The sequence below is a fragment of the Lepidochelys kempii genome, chromosome 14 (assembly GCF_965140285.1).
Source record: "Lepidochelys kempii isolate rLepKem1 chromosome 14, rLepKem1.hap1, whole genome shotgun sequence".
Classification (NCBI taxonomy): domain Eukaryota; kingdom Metazoa; phylum Chordata; order Testudines; family Cheloniidae; genus Lepidochelys; species Lepidochelys kempii.
In genome coordinates, this window is record NC_136393.1 from 29,756,654 (window position 1) to 29,763,059 (window position 6,406).

Genomic DNA, 6,406 nt, shown 5'->3' on the forward strand with positions numbered 1-6,406 from the left:
GACTTTTGCTGACTTTTGTTCAGGCCTCAGGCCTTGCACCAGGCCCCATGCTCCAAGCGCTCTCTCTCTATTATACTTATGACACTCGGAATAGCCATGATGCCCCTTACATAGAGTGGTGTTTCTGGAGCAGGGCCACAAGCACAGACGAGTGGGACCATATCTTGATGCAGACCTAGGATGACCAGCAATGGGTCTAGAAAAATTTTGCATGAAGAAAGCTACATTTCTGGAGCTTTGTGCACAGGGTGCCCCAACCCTCCAGTGTAAAGATACATGCATGGCAGCCCCCTTGGTGGTTTAGAAGAGTTTCTGTAACTGTCTGGAAGTTATCTACTCTGGACTGGTGTTGCCTACCAGTTTGGTGTTGGAAAGTCAGCTATGAGGAAAATGGTGGTGGAGGTTTCTAAGACAATAAGGTGTGTGAAGTAACTGCTGGCTTTGAAAGAATGGGGTTTTCAAAATGCACAGGGGCCATTGATTGGACTCATGTCCATAGTTTGCACTCCTCAAATAGCACATGAGTAATTAAACCACAAAGGGTACCTACTCCATTGTGATGCAGGCCCTCTTCGACCACACAGCACAATTTATGAATGTCAATGTGAGCTCCACTGGGAAAGCTTTGAGAATCAGAAGTCTTCATTCATGGAAAGGCTGGGACACTATTCCCACCAAATGACATTGCTATAAACAGAGTTACTGTCCACCCCTTCATACAGTGCTCCTCCAAAGATTTAAAGTGGTTGATTATGCTCCAGAAATATCAACTGGAAGTTGCATACGTTATTGGGAAAGAGCTAACAATCATTGATGCCTTACCCAGTACATACATATTTCATGATGAAAGAGTAAGTTAGAGGAAGCTGATGTTGCAATACATCTCACCATGTCTTATTAGCCTATTTCAGAACAGAAATCAAAGGAATTTTTCAATCAGCTACTGAAAATGATGCTGTCCTGCAAATCTGAAGACCAACTATTTTGCAAGGATAACTGGACAAGAGATATGTGCTTATTGGTTATACAGAGAGGAAGTAAATGTGCAAAATTGACATCTTTAAAAGTGACCATCATACTACCAGAAGTTTCAGAAAAGGGATCTTGGCTATTAGTCTTAAAAATCATCTGGAAGCAGAGAGTTTGAGATGTTGTCTATTAGCCAGGCATGCATAGTCAAACTGAAGACATGCTTCAGTCTTGTAACACATGTCAAACCTTCAGAAACAAAAGTCAAGAGGAATTAGTGCTATTGTATAAGGTCCTAAATAGAGCTTGGCAGAAATTTGGCATGGACCTGTTTGAGTTTCAAGGAACAGATTATTTTTATTCTGGTTGATTATTATTCCAAATACTTAGAAGCCTGCTTGCTTCAGGACACCACAAACATGTCTCTCGTAAGACAGAGAAAGTCTATTTGCAAGATATAACATACTGAGAAACTCATTAGTGACAATGAACCAATTTTTGCTCCAGTTACTTTTAAACTTTTGCAAAACAATTGGACTTTATTCACCAAACATTGTCTGTTGATCCCATAGTCAAATGGAATGGCCAAGAAAACAGTGCAAACTTTAAAAAAGAATTCTTAAAAAAAATCTAGCCTGGAAAACACAAATCCCTATTTTAGGCTGGAACAAAGGGACAGGATCCAGAGTCATGCACCTTGCAGATGGGTGCTGCAAGCACCAGGATAAAGAGTCACATACACTGAAACACACAAAAGGAACAAAGAATCCAAGTGAGGTAAACAGCATTAGAACTGGAATTGATTGTTTATGCAAGACAAACCTAATCCAAATGTATCAATGCCCTTTCTTCAGTGAATAGTGCTTAAGGTCTCTTATATAGTTAAGCAGTCCTTCTTGGGGGGAAGAAAGGGTTAGTTCTGTTTTTTGGTTTTTTTTTCAATTTTAAAGTGGGAATGATAGACTATTTCCTTCCTTAGATAAAGCAGACAGAGAGAGAGAGAGGAGATGATGGTAATGATGGGGGGAATATAGACTCAGTTGATGTTCTCAGCATGCAGGGTTGCTGGTAGGTAATGGACAGATGTTTTGGGCTGGCAGGTCAGCCACAACAGCTGTTGCTCTGGACACTGGCTCACCTCCACAGTCAGGGATATCATCTGGTTCTTCTGGATGGGTCCTTCTCCTTCAGTTGTCTTTCTCAGGCTGCTCAGAGCTGGATGAATTGTCTCATTTCAACATGCAGTCAGGGGCGCCATTTCAGATTTTTGTAAGGGGGGGGGCAACTTTAACAGTGACTCCTGGGGCTATTTAGGCACTTGAAAACTCTAGTTTTTTGGCAGATAACTTAGCAATTAGCTGACAGGAGCCCTGTATCTAATTCCTTTATAAAAGAAAGAAAATTAAATATTAGACCCACTCAGCTCTAACAACAACATGTTCTGGCATCTTGTGGCAAGTCACTTAAGGGACACTGGTTAGGCTTAACATTTTAATGTATATTCTAACTTTGTTACTAACTATGTGGAGAGAGTCCCCATCAGGACTCCTGCGTTCTATCCCAGCTCTGGGAGGAAAGCAGGGTCTAGCGGGTTACAAAAGGGAGCAGATACATATAAGAACATCAGAATGGCCATACTGGGTAAGAGCAATGGTCCACCTAGCCCGTATCCAGTATTCTGACACTGGTCAATGCCAGGTGCTTCAGAGGGAATGAACAGAACAGGCAATTATCAAGTTGACCTGTTGCCCATTCCCAGCTTCTGGCAAACAGAGGCGAGGGACATGCCGGACATGGTGTTGGATCCCTGCCCACCCTGGCTAATAGCCATTGCTGGACCTATCCTCCATGAATGTATCTAGTTCTTATTGGAACCCTGTTCTAGTTTTGGCCTTTATGACATCCCCTGGCAAAGAGGTCCTCCGGTTGACTGTGAAGAAATACTTCTTTTGTTTTGTTTTAAATCTGCTGCCTATTAATTTCATTTGGTGACCTCTAGTTCTTATGTGAATGAGTAAATAACATTTCCTTATTCAATTTTCCCACACCATTCATGATTTTATAGACCTCTATCATACCATTCCTTAGTCATCTCTTTTCCAAACTGAAAATTGCCAGTCTTTTTAATCTCTCCTCATAGAGAAGGTATTCTATACCCCTAATAATTTGTTGCCCTTCTCTGTATCTTTTCCAAATCCAGTATATCTTTTTTGAGATGGGGTGACCAAATCTGCACACACTATTCAATATGCTGGCGTACCGTGGATTTATATAGAGGCAATATGATATTTTTCTTTTATTAGCTATCCCTTCCCTAATTATTCCCAATATTCTTTAAACTTTTTTGATTTCCACTGCACAATGAGTGGATGTTTTCAGAGAACTATCCACAATGACACCAAGATCACTTTATTGACGGGTTCAGGTAATTTAGACCCCATCATTTTGTATGAAAAGTTGGGTTTATATGTTGCCAACTGCATTACTTTGCATTTATCAACACTGAATTTCTTCTGTCGTTGTGTTGCCCAGCCATCCAGTTTTGTCAGATCCCTTTGTAACTCTTTGCAGTCTGCTTTGGAGTTAACTATCTTGAGTGATTTTGTATCATCTGAAAATTTTTATCACCTCACTGTTTACCCCTTTTTCCAGATCACTTATGAATATGTTGAATAGGACTGGTCCCAGTACAGATCCCTGGGGGACACAACTATTGACCTCTCTCACCTTTTATTCCTACCCTTTGTTTCCTATCTTTTAACTGAAGTGCCCGGCAGTGCTTTCAGGATCATCTAATGATCCTTAATTTACTTTAATTATAAGCCTTTTGCTATCTTAATCACCCTGCCTCTGTTTATAAACAAAGGCCCTGCCCCAAAGGCTGTGCTGCTCCCAGCTTCGGAATTCATTCCATATCCCACTGGAGCTGCTGCAGAGCTCCATCTGGGGCTAGGGAGAATAGACCTCCCCTACGAAACTCTCTGGGGCCCTCCTCCACCCCCCCCCCAAAAAAAAATTGGACGCCTGCATACAGTACAGATGGTTTCAGGGTCCAGTAAAAAGCTGAGAGAGAAACCAGAGGGGGAGGAGGGCATGGGAAGACAGAGGAAAGAAAGTAGCACAAAAAGGAGGGGAAGACAGAGCAGGATATCACAAGTATCAGGTTGGGGATCACACTGGTGCAGTGATATTCAAGGGTCCTCACTGGAGTATCAAAGACTGATAAACCAAAGCAATTCTTCTGTCACCACTGCAGTGATGGTAAAAAGCTTTAAATTTGTCCTTCCCCAAAGTCTCTTTTTAAGGGCCCCAAAAGGGAGTGATGAGGACACTATTTTGTCCACCACTTAAGCCTAATTTCCAACAAACCACTTTTGGTTCACTGATTTCTGGTTCCTCACTTAGAATCATTGGAGGTGCAATGTCCTGTGTTGCCTGATCTATAGATTATATATTAATTGTATTGATTACTTAAGAAATTCCCAGTTAACACACTGAGGTTTGGTAGGTTCTAGTCTTGAGATCAAACCCAGTATTATTAAAATTATTTAGTTGCAACTCACCACTTAGGAAAAGCCTTTGGAATTTGCAATAGTTTTATTAATAGAGTTAGCAAAGTTACAAACACTCCAGCCAATCAAGGTAGATAGGGATAATCCAGAATGCACATAGTCATACCATCCCTTTTAGAACAACCCCAAAGATCTGTCATTATTTTTCTCAGCATCATCCAATCAATCATCATAATCATTTTCCTTGTCACCATCATCAGTGGTCATCATCCTGGCATCTTCCAAGACCTACATCTCTCAAAGCACAAAGACCAGGATACAATTTTTAATAATGCCTAATGCATATTCAGTAGGGATTTTAGCCCATTTTCCTTATCTGTATTTCTTCACCTTACTAATGTAGAGGTGTCCTTCTCCCATAGGAAACTAATCCTGTTACCTAAAATTCATTAGCATACACATCCATTAGTTACCATAACATTCTCGTGGTCAGACATTTGCTTATGTTCCTAACTTAAAATATCCCAGACTTGTATAAACCAGTATTTTGTGTTTCCTGTCAGCAGTTTGGGCATTACAGCAATCTGTCTTGTGCTATATTATGTTTGAGGGTTACTCCTGATTAACTACTTTTGCTAAAGCTTTTGGGGCATCCTTACAGCCCTCAGAGTAAGGGTCAGTTTATCGACTCTCGACGCTAGGCCTAGCAGCCCTGAGAGCAAGGGCAACCCTATTGACTCTGGCCATTGGGCCTTATGGCCCTGAGAATGAGGGCAAGTCTACAGACTCTGACCATTAGGTGTCATGGCCCCAAGTCAAGAGCAGTCCTGAGGTCTTATTCATGGGATGGGGTGCACTCACCACACACTGGATGGGGTACCCCCCACCCAATCACAGGCTCCATGCATTATTGCCTTAACTTATACCTATGCCTTACCTACAGAATACGCCTACCCCTGCACTCAAGGGAGCTTGTGGACAAAGGAAAGGAGATGCAGGAAAGGATCCTGGACATCATGCAGAAGCAACCACCTCTGCTGGAAAACACTGTGGAGCTATGTTCACATCCAGCACCTCAACCAAGCCATCCTGCAGCCTGTGGAACACAGGACACTGGGAATCCCCTTTTCCTCCCACAAATTCTATCCTCCAAGAAAAGGAGAACAGTTTCCACCTACACGTTTTTGTGAGCTCATCAGCACAGCCATGTGTGCGCTCAGGAGTCTGGGCATGTTTCTCCACAGGTCCATTGGTCTGAAGTTTCCACTGCATTATGTTAACTCAACAGAGGTTTCATCACGTTCAATTCAGCTTAAAAAAAATTGCTGCGGTACATTTCCCCTTCTCCCACATAACATTAATTATTAATCTTTACACAAACACACTACATTCATTTCTTCTTACAGAACATTCATTTTCTACAACTACAGTCTGACATTCTTGGAGCACAAAATATCTGACTCCATGTCCTGGACTACTTGAGGCACCTGGCACAGGTCCCCTCTCTGGCTGTTCAGAACAGGGAAATTCTCTCCCCCTCTGCTTCCCAGCCATCAGTGAGGATCTCCCCCTGGCTTTCACAGATGTTCAGCAAAACTCAGCAATCACCTATGACAAGAGGTAGATACTGCTCAGTGGCCTCCAACCTTGTTAGGAGGTTCCTCCTCCTTCCCTTCAGTCTACCAGACCCCTATTTCACTGCAGCTAATCAGACTGTGGTTAAACAGCTCCTTTAACCTGTCCAAGTGCCCAGGGCAATGATTTATAAACCAGGGATTCAGATGCTTCCCCAGAATGAAAGGAGCGTGAGGCAAAAAAGGGTTGGTTGCCAGGTAATATTCAAAGTAAAATTACTAAAATAATGAAACAATTATCAAAACTGATAATTAGGTGTTAGCTGACGGCCAAGGATGTTTGGTGAGGTG